Below are 15327 nucleotides of genomic sequence, written 5' to 3'. Positions count from 1 at the left end.
TAGCGAAGACTATCTCGCTTGCAAGATGGAAAGGGAGAAGTTCCACTAGCGGAGTTGCACTTAGCGGAGACTATCTCGCTTGCAAGATGGAAAGGGAGAAGTTCCGCTAGCAGAGTTGCGCTTAGCGGAGACTAACTTGCAAGATGGAAAGGGAGAAATTCTGCTAGCGGAGTTGCGCTTAGCGGAGACTATCTCGTTGAGTGCTTCAATGACTGACGATTTTCCTTCTCGATGGTTACCTTGGACAGACGCTTCGTGTGATGGTGCCAGACACGTGGTCTACATGTACTGGATTAGCATGTGCGATAACATCTCCTTAGCACGCCCGTCACCTCGCCATTAATGTGGATAATTATTGATTTTGTAACCGAGGCGTCGCCTCGGTTAATCCGGAGAGTAAGTGCGCTTGTGAGGCACGTGTACGGTTGTAGTGTGATGTCGTTTTTCAGCGGATGGCCTAGATTAGTTTGACGTTGACATAAAAGAGAGGGAAAGCTTGTGCTTTGGCACTTCATACTTTTTACCTTATGTCGTCCTCTTCAAGCTTTGCTCTGCTTTCTAATGAGTACTGCTGCGATTCTATGAAGATATCCAGTTTTTGGAAGCACGAAGATCTTCTGTCATGAAGAGAAGTGTTTTTGGTCACACTCTGGTCTTCATCTTTGAGGTTGGTACTCTAAATCTCATCCCTGTTTTATTAGATTTTTGCGTTTTCTTTTTGTCGGTTTCTGGGTTTTTTTTTTTTTTTTCTCGATTTGTGGTACTGTGTTCCTCCCCGGTGTGCTCTGAGGGCGTAAAGCAAGTTTTGGGGATGGGTTTTGGTGTTTGGAAGAGGGTTGGGGTCTGGGAATTTGCTGGATGGTCGAATCTGGGTTTTTGAGTATATGGGTACTCTGTTCTTGTTTTGGTGTTTTCTAGGCAAGTGTTCTTGATGCTTCTGGATGTAACTAATAAAGGGCTAGCCTAGATTCGGTTCCAACTGACTGGTTTGAGTTTTAGGGTTTTGGGATGGCTAGCGTCATAGAGATTTCAAGCGGTGAGGATTTCGGGTCTGACGAGTCGCTCAACATGGCGAATAGGTTTTTATTGACTAGTTGCGGCCGTCTGCCCCTGCAGGAACTTCCTGGTCCGAACCGCTAGACATTGCACCACTACAAACCATACCTTGGGAAGTTGCCGTGGGTCGTGCTGGTCGTCCTGAGAGTTCTAGGGCAGGGGAGGATGTCGCTGCTCGTAAGAGGTGGGAGGACAGGCTGGCGAGTAATAGTGCCACTAGCGGCTCTGCTGATGGGGGGAGAGAGTCTGGCGGGGAAGAGGTTGAGTCAGCTTGGGTTCTCCGCGACAGTACAGCGGTTAACAAGGCGGGAGGGCCGATGACGGTGGCTGTCGTCAACCGTGTGAAACGGGTGTTCTGCCTACCAGGCATTGTGAAGCTACGACCGCTGCTGAAGGATGAAAGAGCGTCAGTCCTGTCAGCAGGGCATGCCGCAGTGCACGAGGCCATCTTCCTCCAAGGAGTGACACTCCCGCTACTGCCAAACCTCCAGATTTTGGTATGTGAATTTGGCATCGCCTTTGGGTAAATTTGCCCTAATATGTGGCGGTTGCTGATGGCGCTCAACTCACTTTGGCGTCTGTCCGGTTGTGAGGGTCCAACCGCGGCGGAGGTGTTGCACTTCTACGAGTTGGTGTACGTGAAGCGCCAAGGATGCAGCGGACAAGTGAATTTGAGTCGCAGATAGGGGGCGCCCAAGCTAATCGAGAACTTGAAGGACTCCATGTCACCCTGGCAAGGGACCTTTTGCTTTGCCACCGTACCAAGTGGGGTCGAATGCGGGGGAGCCGACATTCAAGATTAAGTCGGAATTCTAGCCTATCCGAGGTTGTCGGTCTGCCGCTGTTTAGAGTTTTTTATTTGTTGCGTGACAATTCCCCTTGTAATGACCATTTTGTTTTGTTTTTTTTTTTTTTTTGTAGCGGGCCTGCGTTATAGCTTGACGCGCGACGAAGAGTGCCGCTTGGCAAGGATCCGCGGCTGCTGGCAGAACCGCAATTTGCTAGATCTCCTCCTACTTACTGGTTGGGATCTGTTGGTCGATCAGCAGCTGACACGAGCCCTTAGTAAGTACCCTCTATAGATGTATGTTTGAGTTTGACTGCAGTCAAGCTAACCCGTTGCTTTGGTACAGATTCTCCGCAGAGAAACAGAGCAAGCCGCGAGGCGTTTGCAAAAGCCATGGACCTCGCCGAGATAAACAATTTCTTGGAGAGCATGTATGCCTCTGGGCTAGAGGCCCAATGGACAATTGTCGACCCTCAGACATTGGCGTTGAGCCAGTCTAAGGTTCCCGTGGTGTTGCCGATGCCGCACCACTCACACCTCGGCCCCGACGGCTTGCCCGTGGTGCAGGCAGGAACTGGCGGAGGTAATGTCACTGCTGCGCCAGCGCAGCAGAAAGAGGGTGCCCCCCATTAGGAGTGGGTCGAAGGAGAGGGCGGCCGCCGCAAAGGGGTCAATGACTATTGCGGGGCTGGAGCCGCAAACTGGAGCGCTCCCCGTTGCCGCTGGTGTAACTCGGGTGGCACACCAAGGGAAGCGGCGACAAAACAATCCGGTCGATGAGGATGACGCGGATGATGTGGAGACCATTGGGGTCCATCAGCGGAAGAAGGCACGGCAGGCCCCCTCGAAGGCGACAATGACCGCTGGGCTAGAGGCACCGACGAGCGACCTCGACTCGTTTGCCGCATATGCTGAATTTTTGACAGGGCCTGAGCGGGAGTTTATCTTCCACCTTTGTGAGCAGCTCGGGTTTGGCGGCCTAGAGGAGATCGTGCGCTCAACCGCCGTTAACCAATCGCCCTTCAACTCGGCCTTTGGACATCTCTCGGTTGGGCTGCATGAATTATTCCTGGCGGCGTCGGATCAGCCCCGGGTTGAGCGGGAGCTTAGGGAGGAGATCAAGGGTCTCCAGGGGGAGCTGGGTGAGGCCAAGGGCAGACTGGCGGATGTGGAGCGGCGCCTGACCAAAGCAGACTATGATGCAGCGGATGCCCATGGAAAATTGGCCGTCGCTGTTGAGTGGGACCTGGGGCTGAATGATCTCGTCTCCAAGCGAGAGAAAGATATTACTTTTTTGTGAGATCGCGTGGCGGCCAAGGATAAGAAAGTTGAGATTCTTCAGCGGGAAGCCGCCGCCAGGTCCACTGAGGTGAAGAAGCTAGAGAGCGAGGTTGCTCTCCTAGGAGCTGAGGGGGAACGTGTGGGGGTCGCCTCTATGGCGGCATTTAAGCAGTCGCCGAAATACAAGAAAGCCATGACTAAGGCGGCAAAGGTTGGTGCCATGGCCAATGTGGAACTGTTAAACCAGAAGGGCGCCATCGATTGGGTCAAGGCATCTCAGCCCGCCGGGCCATCAGGTCAGAATGTGCCGCCCGCGAGGGATGTGGTTCCTGTTGAAGTCGAGGGTGCCCGCTTAGGTAGCGATGAGAGTGGTATGCATCCGACGGACGATTCTCAGCGCACCCCGCCTCCTACTCAGTCTGAGGTCTCCCGTGCTGGCTTTCTGGCCGCCCACACTCTCGCTAATAGTACCATTATAACGTCGAGCCCTACCGCTCGTGGGTCCGATCAGACAAGCCGGCAGTCCGAGCAACAACCGCTGCCAGAGGGCGAGGCTGCCGCTGATACCCTTCAGCCATGAAGATGGCTCCAGTACCTGAAGTAGTGCCGCTGAGGCTTTGGTCTTTTTTTTTTTTTTTTTTTTTTTACGCCGCTAAGGTCTATTGTAACTAAACAATATTCTTGGGCGGGGAGTCCCGACCCTTAATATAAAGTTGGTATTTTGCTTGAGATTTTTTCAAGTGTGGATGCCTTTGCTGATTGTATTGTTTGAATACTTATGAACCGCTAGAGTTTTGACTGCTGTTTTGTGACTCAATGAAACATTAAAGGGATTAAAATTGTTCCAAGTGCACGATGTAGCGGACGTAGTCCGCCGAATATTGTTGGCGTTGCCAGTTGATTCTTGTGCTTGGACTTGGCGACAATGGTTTGAATAATTCCTCATTTCATTGATAGCTGATATGTCAGCGTTTACAAAAAGTGGGGTTGTACCCGTTGGGTAGCTTCCCTTAGCTAAATATGGAGTAAAAAATTTAGCTAAGTCAAGATGCTCTGGGGTAGCGATATGACTATTTGTAGTAATACCGAAGGTGTTCGGTATTCCAAGGGTGGGTCGTTGTGATACCATCTTTGTTCATCAGGTAGAAGGTGTCGGGGCTAGCAACTTCCACTATTTTGTAGGGACCCTCCCAAGTTGGGCTGAGTGTCGTTGGCGGTGGAATGACCTCCTTCATTACACAGTCACCTAGCTGGAGGTTCCGAGCCTTGACCCTGGCATTGTAGAAATGCGATACCCTCTGCTTGTTTTGCAGATTGTGTAAATGGGCCTTGTGTCGGTTCTTCTAGGAGGTCTCTGTCGAGGTTGACGCCCTCGCCGTTGGTCTTGGGGCAGCCGCCTTCGACCCTGGCGGTGGGTTGAGTTACCTCAATGGGTAGGACGGCCTCCGTTCTGAACATCATGCAGAATAGCGTTTCACCCGTGGTGGAAGTTGGGGTAGTTCTGATGGCCCATAGAACTTCTGGAAGCTTTTCCGCCCATAAACCATTGGTGTCGTCGAGTTTCTTTTTTAGCAGTTTCTTGATTATCTTATTTGCTGCTTCGACCTGGCTGTTTATTTGGGGGTGAGCGACAGACGCAAAATTCATCTTGGTGCCCAAGTTAGCGGTGAAAGATATGAGTTCCTTGTTGTTGAACTGCGTTTCGTTATCTGTGATGATGGTGTGGGGGACACCATAGCGGCAGTAGATGTTCTTCCAAAGGAAGTAAGTTACCTTGGCGGTGGTTATTGCCATTAGTGGTTCTGCCTCAATCCACTTGCTATTGTAGTCAACGGCAACAATGATGTACTTGAACTGGCCTTTGGCGGTTTGAAATTTGCCCATCAAGTCCAGGACCCACGTTGAGTGAATCCATGGGCCAATGATGATCGACAGTGGTTCCGCCGGGGCATGTGGGAGATCAGCATATTGTTGAAATTTGTGGCAAGATCTTGATATCCTTCTGGCGTCGTCACCGAGCGTAGGCCAAAAGTAGCCTTGTCACATTATGTGATTGGCTAAGGACCTAGCGCTTGAATGGTTGCCACATTCTCCGCCGTGTATAGTTGCCAGGGCGACCTTTCCCTCTTCTAGGGTTAGGCACCGGAGGTTGGGGTGGGTGAACCCCTGGCGGTAAAGCTTGCCATTTTGGATGTTGTATCAGGTTGCTCTCCGCTTGAGCTGTCGTGCTTCGACCTTGTCCTCTGGCAATGTTCCGTTGCGCTTGGATTCGATGATCTCATTCATCCAACTGGGATTGACCTCTATGTTGAAGATTTCTGCTAGGGTTTTTGTGATGCTAGGCTTGTCAAGACACTCCACCCTTGTGTCCGCTGGACTTTGGTGTGGTTGAGCGGTTGCTAGTCTTGCTAGGGAATCAGCCTTGGCGTTATTTTCCCTGGGGATCTGAGTGATGGTGTGAAATTTGAATTTTTTGAGGAGCGTCTTGACGTACCCCAGGTATGCTGCCAACTGTTGGTCTTTGGACTGGAAACTGTCGTTGACCTGGTTGACGACTAATTGGTAGTCGCTGAATATGTTGACGTTGTCAGCTCTTGAGTCGATGGCGAGGAGTAAGCCGGCAATGAGCGCTTCATATTCCGCCATGTTGTTTGAGGCTTTGAAATTGAATTTTAACGCGTATTCCACGTTCAGTCCCCCTGGCCCTGTCAAGATGACTCCGGCACCACTGGCCTTGGCACAAGCGGAGCCGTCCACATGTAGGTTCTAGTCTGATTGCTGGGGGGCTGGTTCCTCGGCGGTTATCATTGTTGTACTGGGCTTTACCTCTATGTTGGGTTCATCCTAACGCTCAATGAGCTCAGCAATGAAGTCCGCTACAGCCTGGCCCTTCATGGCGGTTCTTGGTTTGTAGTCAATGTCGAACTCGCTGAGCTCGATGGCCCAGTTGCTGAGGCGCTCCGAGTGCTCAGGGTTCTGCATTACTTGCCTCAGCGGTTGATTCGTTAAGACATGAATTGTGTGGGCCTGAAAATACTAGCGGAGGCGCCTAGCTGCGACGATGAGTGCAAGAGCGAGTTGTTCCAGGGGTGGATATCTTGTTTCGGCCCCGTTCATGCCTCTGCAGGCGTAGAATATAGGGAGCTCATCCTGGCCTTCCCGCCGGACAATAGAGCAGCTTACTGCTGTCTGTGATACAGCTAGGTATATGTATAGTGTCTCCCCCTGTACAGGAATAGAGAGGAGTGGCACTGCCGCTAAGTACTCCTTTAAGCTTTGGAACGCTGCCTCATAGTTCGGGTTCCAGTCGATGACCTTCTTGTGGGTTGTCTTTAGGACTTTGAAAAATGGGAGACACCTGTCAGTGAGTCTGGAGATGAACCGAGAGAGGACGGTTAGTTTGCCCTGGAGACTCTAATGTGCTTTTTCCATTCTGGAGCCTTCATGTTGAGGATGGCTTGTACCTTGTTGGGGTTGGCCTCTATGCCCGGCTCACTAACTATATAACCTAGAAATTTGCTGGCGGTGACCTTGAAGAAGCATTTTTCTGGGTTGAGGCGCATACCGTAGGCCAAGAGAATTGCGAATATGATTCTGAGGTTTGCTACGTGTCTGCTGGCTTTTATGCTTTTTACCAACATATCGTCCACGTAGACCTTAATGATTTTGCCTAGATGTTCAGCAAACATAGCATTCATCAGCCGCTGGTAAGTTGCTCCGGTGTTCTTCAAACCTAACGGCATGACATTGTAGTAGTATAGGCCTTTGTCAGTGGTGAAGGAGGTGTACTTTTGGTCACCAGGGTGCATCTTGATCTAATTGTAGCCGGAGAAGGCATCCATCATGCTGAGTAGCTCGTGCCCAGCGGTTGCATCGACCAGCTGGTCTATGCGAGGTAGCGGGAAACTGTCCTTTGGGCACGCCTTGTTGAGGCCCTTGAAGTCGACACACATTCGCCACTTTCCGCTGGGTTTTTTGACCATGACCAAGTTGGAGATCCACTGAGGGTAATTTACATGGCGGATGAATCCAATGCTCTGGAGCTTGGCAACCTCCTCCTCTATAGCACGGTATCTCTCCTCATCAAAGGCCCTTCGCCGCTGCTTGGTAGGGTAGGCAGATGGTTTGATACTTAATTTGTGAGTGATGATCTCGGGGGAGATGCCTGGAATGTCAACGTAGAACCATGCAAAGACGGTGGCGTTGTCACGTAGAAACTGGGTGAGTTGCCGCTACCTCTGGGTCTAGCTGAGCGCCGATGCGGACTGTCCGCTCATGGTGCTTGTTAAAGATGCTGATAACCCTTAAAGATGTCTCCGGGTTGACAGGCTCCTTTTTGACATACTTCTTCTCGTCATCTCTGGGATCTTTGAAGATGTCTGGTGCCGCTGCATGATTTCCCACTATTACTATTTTGTGGAGGCGTGCCGCTCGTGCCACGGTGGTGGAGTAGCACTCTCGTGCTAGTTGTTGGCTTCCCTTTACACAGCCTGTTCCGTTGGGAGTAGGGAACTTCATAAGGAGCATGTACCCGGCGATGATGCATTTGAGTTTGTTAAGTGTGGATCAACCAATGATGGCATTGTATGAACTGAAGCAGTCCACAATGATGAACTCCATATGGATTTCCGCCGTTCTTGGGCTGGCACCGATAACCAGTCGCATGTAGTCAGAACCTAATGGTTGTGTGACGTCACCGGAGAAGCTAAGCAATGGCTCATGATCCTGCAGTAGTTTTCTGTTCCGCCAAAATTTGTCGTAGCACCCGTTGAAGATGACATTTACAGCGGACCCGCTGTCGACAAGGATCCTTCCCACTGACCATTTATCGAGTACGGCATCGATCAAGAATGGATCGTCGTGGGGTAGATGTACGCCGCACTCTTCCTCCTCTGAGAAGGTAATAGGCTCCCACCCAGATTTGGGGAGCTTAGCGGACCTCTCATAGAGGATATTGCACACCTCCTTGGGGTGGTTGGCACGTGCGTAGCGCCTCTTTGCTCTATGAGACATATTGGTGATTGGAGCACCACCATCGATGGTGTTGATGCGGCCTAAGGGCGCAATGTTTGCGATCACACGTGGTGGTTGGTGCACCTTGAATTGTTCCATCTTACCGTCTCGGTATAATGTCTCGATGGCTGTTTTGAGGGGTTGCAATTGTTGGTGTTGTGGCCGCTGTCCTCGTGATATTTGCACCACTTACCGGTGTTTTTGGGCTTTTCCACCCATGAGTATTTTCTTGAGGGTGGTGGAGGAATCTGGCCTTTTGCACTGATCGTATATTTCCTCGTATGAGGCCTTGAGGATAGTGAACACTGCGTACTGCTGGGATGACTCCGTTGGTTTATTACGGTTATCGCCCTGGAATGAGCGGTTACCCTTGGTGTAATGTTGATCCTTCTGCCGCTTGCTCTGGTGGCTGCTCTGTAGCCACTCTCTCTTCTTATCAGTTGGCGAAGCAGCAGAGGTTTTGTTAGCGGTTTCCTGATGGCTGGAGGAGGGTTGGGTGGACTTTATAGGTGTTGGTGGTGATGGGGAGTTTCTCCATATGTAATGAATTTTGCCTGTGCATGGATGACAGCCTCGCTCATGGTCGTAAGCGGCATTTGGATGGTTGTAATTGAGGTGATAGAGAAATGGTCCTTTGAGGAGTCCCTGCTTGAAAGCTGCGAGCACCATTGTTTTATCAAGGTCGCGGCACTGCGACGTTACCGCTCGCCACCTGGTGACAAACGCCTTCAATGTCTCCTTCGCCCCTGCTTGAGGTTGAATAGCTGGGATGTATTGTGGTGTTCGGCAACCAATAGGATGAACCGAGATAGGAAAGCATTTGATAGTGCATTGAACGAGTCGATGGACCCTGGCGGGCACTCAAAGAACCAACTTATTGCCTCACTATCCAACGTTTCGATGAACAAGTGGCAGAGGGTAGCGTCATCGAAGCCCTTGTTATTGGTGACTTTTTTGAAGGTATCCATATGGACAAAGGGGTCAGTCATGCCGCCGTAATGTGACATCTTTGGCGTCTTGGCATGCGCTGGGTGGATGGCATGTAAGATCCTGGCGGTGAATGGTCCTGGTCTGGATGCAAAAAGTGGATTTAGTATTGGCGCTGGGGAGCCCGCCTCGGCCCGGATTAGCCTTTGCTCTAGTTGTTGCATCCGCTCCAGTATTATGGCGGTTGTGTCTCCATCGGGTTCCTTTTGGATGCTCCGTTGAACTAGCTCTCGCCTAGGGATAGGCATATTACCCTTGGTTTTGGCCTTGATTGTCGAGCGGTTGGTATGCGGCTGTGACTCCGCCTCCTGCTCCAGTATTAGTCGGGATTCAGGAGGTGGTCCCATTCCTCATAGCTCTGGTGGGTTCAACGGTACCTGCATCTGTATGATTGGTCTATGTACCAATCTGCCGGTGATGGGCTGACTGTGCCTGGTGCTCCGCGACTGCTCGCTTTGCACTGGGTTGGCGTTTTCTTCCAGCGCCTTCTTCAGCTCGTCAAATTTTGACATCAGCGTGGCCACATGCTTTTGGGCCTCGGCCTTTCTCTGCGCTCCTGTTCGCGCTCTCAATTAGCCATGTGAAGGTCCGCTATTGCTAGCTCATACATAGCGGCGAGGTCCTGCACCGGAGGGCGGCTGCCGCTCGGCTGAGCCTCCGCTGTAGTTTGAGTTGGCGGGATCTGGTAACTGGCCTGAGGTTCCCCGCTGGGGTTGACCGGCGTGTTGAATAGTGCACGGTTAACGTTAACCGCTGAATTAACATTGATCGTGGGGTTGGTGGGGTGGGGATTGGTGGATTGATCCGCTTGCCCCTCAGTGTTTCCCCCGCTACCGTTATTCATGGTGGATGTGGTGGGATGGCCTCTTGTTTAAGGATTCCCACAGACGGCGCCAATGTTGATGCTTAAAGTTCAGCGGTAGCTAAACCTTTACTAACGCTGGTCTGATGGGCAGACCGCTATCAATGATACTTACAGTCCCCGCTACCTGTCAAGTAAAATACAGAGGGCATCAGAGGGAGACCGCGCTGGGCGCTCTTCTCTTCTGATGCCTAAGTTAGTCAATGTATTTATGTTGACAAAGTAACAGTAGGTACGTATTAATTGTGTAATCAATGAGGAGAGAGGAGAGAACCTTTTATAGGTGAGAAGGGAACTGATCTTCTCTATGTTTTCAATGTGGGACTAATGTGCTTCAGTCCCCAGCTTCTGAAGCTACTGATGCCAACTTGGCATGGCGCGTGGCGGCGCGTCATCGGTGATCTGGGAGTGAGCCGGGGCTCAGGCGATAGCCTGTTTGGGTGTGTTTCTGTAGGTCACTCCTTTGGAGGGAGTTGGTACCGCTAGCGGTAGCATGAGCGTGGCTCATTGTAGCTAATTATGCTTGTGAATGCCTATGTAAGTATTGAAGAACTATAATTCAAGACTCGTGGGAGCCAAGCCAATTCCAGAGCCTAATTATAGTCATGCCCCTAAGGGAGGGTGCAAGGAACGAAACCCTAAGGAAAGGGATAATTCTAGACGTTCTGGTCCATATTCTCGCCCTAAAGAGGAAGGAAACCGCTAAGATAGGCGTGCACGAAACCATGGAGGTAAACGTGTGAAGAGAGAGAGAGGCCACGCCTCCGGCTATGGTGGTGATGCCACCAAAGATAGAAGCCTTCCCCAAAGCACTCCTAAAGCTTCTCGATCAAGGGAACCTGACCATAATGATGCTTGTCTTAGGTGTGGACTACCCGGACATTGGGCAAGGAAGTGTAAGGCATCCCAAAATGTTGTAAATGCATACAAGATGTATCATGAAGCAAGGGAGGCACATTACATGGAACAAGAAGATCAAGATGGCGACCTCGATCTAAGGGTGGAAGACTGCAAGGATTAAGACCCAGAAACTAGCGATTTTGATTAAGTCTTTTTATTTTCCAAGTGATATAGGCAATTGTCATATTATTTTTGTAGTAGATGCCAATGGTTTAGTCCTTCTTCAAAGTAGGTGTACTCAAAGTAAATGTGATATCTAGGAAGGTTTTGAGATAAGTGGTACTTAAGCGAGTCTTGCTCCACCGACATCTCTCTACTCACCTGGTCATGTTTGCATTGGAATTACCGAAAGAAGTTGGACGACTACAATTGTTTTGCATTAGCTAGTTTTTGGATTAGATTCTCTCTAGTGAAAGAGACAATGATGTAATTTCGTTGGCTTATTAATAAAAGTTGAGTTATTTTCTTTATGACTCCTTTTTAATTACGAGCCTTTTCTTTTAGGAATGGATTCTAGAGAACTGCAATGTCTTGCGAATAGTGCGACTACTCACACTATTCTCCGCCATAGGCAATTATTCTTGGAGATGTTGCCTACGTATTCCTCTGTGACTACGATGGCTGGGCCATCAGGATTAGTTCAAGGACATGGAATGGCCCAATTCCTTTTGCCAAATGGCACCATGATTAAAGTCGCAGAAGCTCTCTACGCTCCTAAGGCAAATCGAACCTTATTGAGTGTTAATGTTTAAAGTTCAGCTGTAACTAAACCCTTGTTAACGCTGGTCCAATGAGCGGACCGTTACCTATGCTATTCTCAGAGCTTCCGCTACCTGTCAAGTGAAATACAGAGGGCGTCAGAGGGAGACCACGCTGGGCCGTCTTCTCTTCTCTGATGCCTAAGTTAGTCAATGTATTTATGTTGACAAAGTAACAGTATGTAAGTATGCGTAATTAATGAGGAGAGAGGAGAGAACCTTTTATAGGTGAGGAGAGAGCTGATCTTCTCCATGTTTTCGATATGGGACTGATATGCTTCAGTCCCCAGCTTCTGGAGCTTCTGATGCTATCTTGGCACGGCGCATGGCGGCCAGTCAGCGGTGATCTAGGGGCAAGCTGGGGCTCAGGCGGTAGCCTGCCTGGCTGTGTTCCCGTAGGTCACTCCTTTGGCCGGAGTCGGTACAGCTGGTAGTAGCATGAGCGTGGCTCATTATAGCTAATTATGCTTGCAAATGCCTATGTAAGTACATTGAGCTTTAAAGATATCCAAGCCAACGGATTCCTTGCAGAAACGCATACTGAGAACGGAAAAGAGTTCCTTTGCATTACCTCTAATGACTACGGACGAAAGCGCATCTTAGAGAAGTTTATGTGTCAATCTAGTGGACTTTATGTCACTACCATTCGACCTATTGAATCCAATAATGTCATAACAGAAGCTCTCTTGGATTCTGGCACATTTTGTCTTTGGCATGACCGACTAGGACATTCTAGTCGTGACATGATGATCCGTATACTAAAAACTTCACACATACATCCATTCTTTCGAGCAAAAAGAAGCAAGAATCAAAGATTGATTCCTGGACTTAGTGTGACCGCCGCTGCAGCTGCCTCTGGCTCTGCCACCGTCCATCGCAGGCCTAGGGCTGCCCATGTTCCCCCTGACAATGCCAAACAGGGCGTCACCCATGGCAATGGCGCCATGGGTTCCACTTCCCATGGTTCCAACACCATAGCGGGTGATGTAGTCACAAATTTTGCTTCTAATAGCGATTCAGACGCTCAGGCCCAACCAAAATCCTCATTGGTTGCTTCTAAGGCCCCTCGCTCATTTTGCAAAGCCTATTCCTTAGGAAAATTAGGACCGAGACCGTCCTACGCAAAGGATCCCAAAATACTCATTCCGTTTTTACAGAGAATCCAAGGGGATATCTGTGGACCAATTCAACCATCATGCAGACCTTTTAAATACTTTATGTTATTGCTTGATGAGTCGACACGCTGGTCACATGTCGCGCTGTTGTCCACTCGAAATGCTACTTATGCTAAACTCCTAGCCCAGGTTATCCATCTACAAGCTCACTACCCAGACCACCCAATTAAGTCTATTCGACTTGATAATGCTGGAGAGTTTACATCGAAAACGTTCGGGGACTATTGCATGCCACTGGGGATTGATGTAGAGCATCAAGTTTCCCATGTTCATACCCAAAATGGTCTCGCAGAAGCCACTATCTAACGACTACAAATGATAGCATGGACATTGGTTATGTGCACTAATCTCCTTTTTTCCGCTTAGGGATATGCAATATTGCACGCAGCTACGCTAATTCATCTACGACCCACGGACACCCAACCTTATTCTGCGTTACAGCTAGTGACTGGGTACGAGCCTGATATCTCGCACTTAAGCATTTTTTGGTGTGCTATTTATGTGCCTATTATGCCGCCACAGCGTACTAAGATGGGTCCCCAGAGACGAATGAGCATCGATGTTGGATATGAATCTCCAACTATCGTCCACTACCTTGAACCCTTGACATGCGATCTCTTTACCGCTAGATTTGTGAATTGTCACTTTGATGAGACAGTCTTCCCGTCGTTAGGGGGAGAAAAGAACACAGATGTTCAACAGGAACGATAGGAATTGTTGTGGTCTGTCCCCATTATGTCTCATCTCGATCCCCATACCACACAGTCCGAACTTGAAGTGCGACGAATTATCGAGCTCCAGAACGTAGCAGACACTCTGCCTGATACGTTTTCTAATGTTTCTAAATTGACGAGATCACATATACCTGCTGCAAATGTGCCTGTAAGGATTGACGTCCCAAATATTGGACGTAACGCCACTCCTGTGACACCAGGAGATGGCGCCACTGCCCAGAATGGCAGTGATGTGGCATCTATGACCGCAGGTCCCCCGAGGAAGCACCGTAGACTGATTGGTTCGAAGGATACTCGCCCTAGAAAGAGAGCGAATGAGGCACAAACAAATCCTTTGATCGTCGATACTCAAAATCCGTACCATGAGAATGTTCCGGATTATGGTTATGTCCAAGAGACATCTTTGGGGGACGCCTCAATGTCAAAACCTATCCCTGAGAACGTAGAGATCTCGGTAAATTACACTAGCGTACATGGGACGTGGGAAACAAACTCCATCATCATTGATGATGTATTCGCATATTCAGTAGCGCGTGAGATTGTTGAGACCGATGACAACGAACCACGTTTCATTGATGAATGCCAACGTAGAGCTGATTGGCCAAAATGGAAAGATCCAGGCAAAACTTGATTCTCTAGCGAAGAGAAAGGTATTCGGTCCAGTGGTGCCAATACCGCCTAACACCAAACCAGTTGATCATAAATGGGTATTCTTTAGAAAGCGTAATGAGAGAAGCGAGATTGTAAGGTACAAAGCTCGCCTTGTGGCGCAAGGCTTCTCACAACGCCTTGGAATCGGCTACGAGGAGACCTACTCTCCCGTAATGGACGTTATTATGTTCCGCTACCTTGTTAGTTTAGTAGTTTCTGAAAAACTAAACATGCAGCTTATGGATGTGGTTACTGCGTATCTATATGGGGATCTAGATACAGAGATATACATGAAGGTCCCAGATGGACTTCAGTTGCCCAAATCAAGTGGCTCTAAATCACGGAGAGCGTTTGCAATAAGATTGAAACGCTCACTATATGGATTGAAGCAATCCGGACGGATGTGGTATAACCGTCTAACTGACTACTTGAGTGGGAAGGGATATGTCAATAATGAACTATGCCCATGTGTGTTCATAAAATGAACAAGTTTCGGATTTGCAATAGTAGCGGTTTATGTCGATGACATGAACATAATTGGCACCCTTAAAGAGTTAAGGGAAACCGCTGAACACTTGAAATCCGAGTTTGAGATGAAAGATCTTGGGAAAACACGGTTTTGGCTCGGTTTGAAAATTGAGCACCGTGAAGATGGTATCATGATTCATCAATCAGCTTATACCCAAAAGATACTTAGGCGTTTCAATACTGACAAAGTTAAGCCTTCAAGCACCCCAATGGTCGTCAATAGTCTTGATCCAAAGAATGACCCATTCCATCCAAAAGAAGATGACGAAGATGTGCTAGAGGCAGAAGTGCCCTACCTAAGTGCAGTAGGCGCATTATTGTACTTAGCACAATGCACAAGACCAGACATCTCATTTGCAGTGAACTTGTTAGCTAGATCTAGCTCTGTGCCAACACGACGCCATTGGACTGGTGTTAAGGAAATCTTTCAATACCTAAGTGGTACGATCGATATGGGCTTGTTCTATCCCTACAGAGAGACGATGGATTCGGACCCATCATATGTCAAGAACGCCACCAAAAGTGGACTGCGTTCGCTCTCTCCATCCCAAAACGACATAAGTGTTTTGGAAGGTTTTGCTGATGCTGGGTATCT

This window comes from Rosa chinensis, chromosome 6 (assembly GCF_002994745.2).
Source record: "Rosa chinensis cultivar Old Blush chromosome 6, RchiOBHm-V2, whole genome shotgun sequence".
In the NCBI taxonomy this organism is placed as follows: Eukaryota; Viridiplantae; Streptophyta; class Magnoliopsida; order Rosales; family Rosaceae; genus Rosa; species Rosa chinensis.
Note: the sequence above shows the minus strand (reverse complement) of the source record.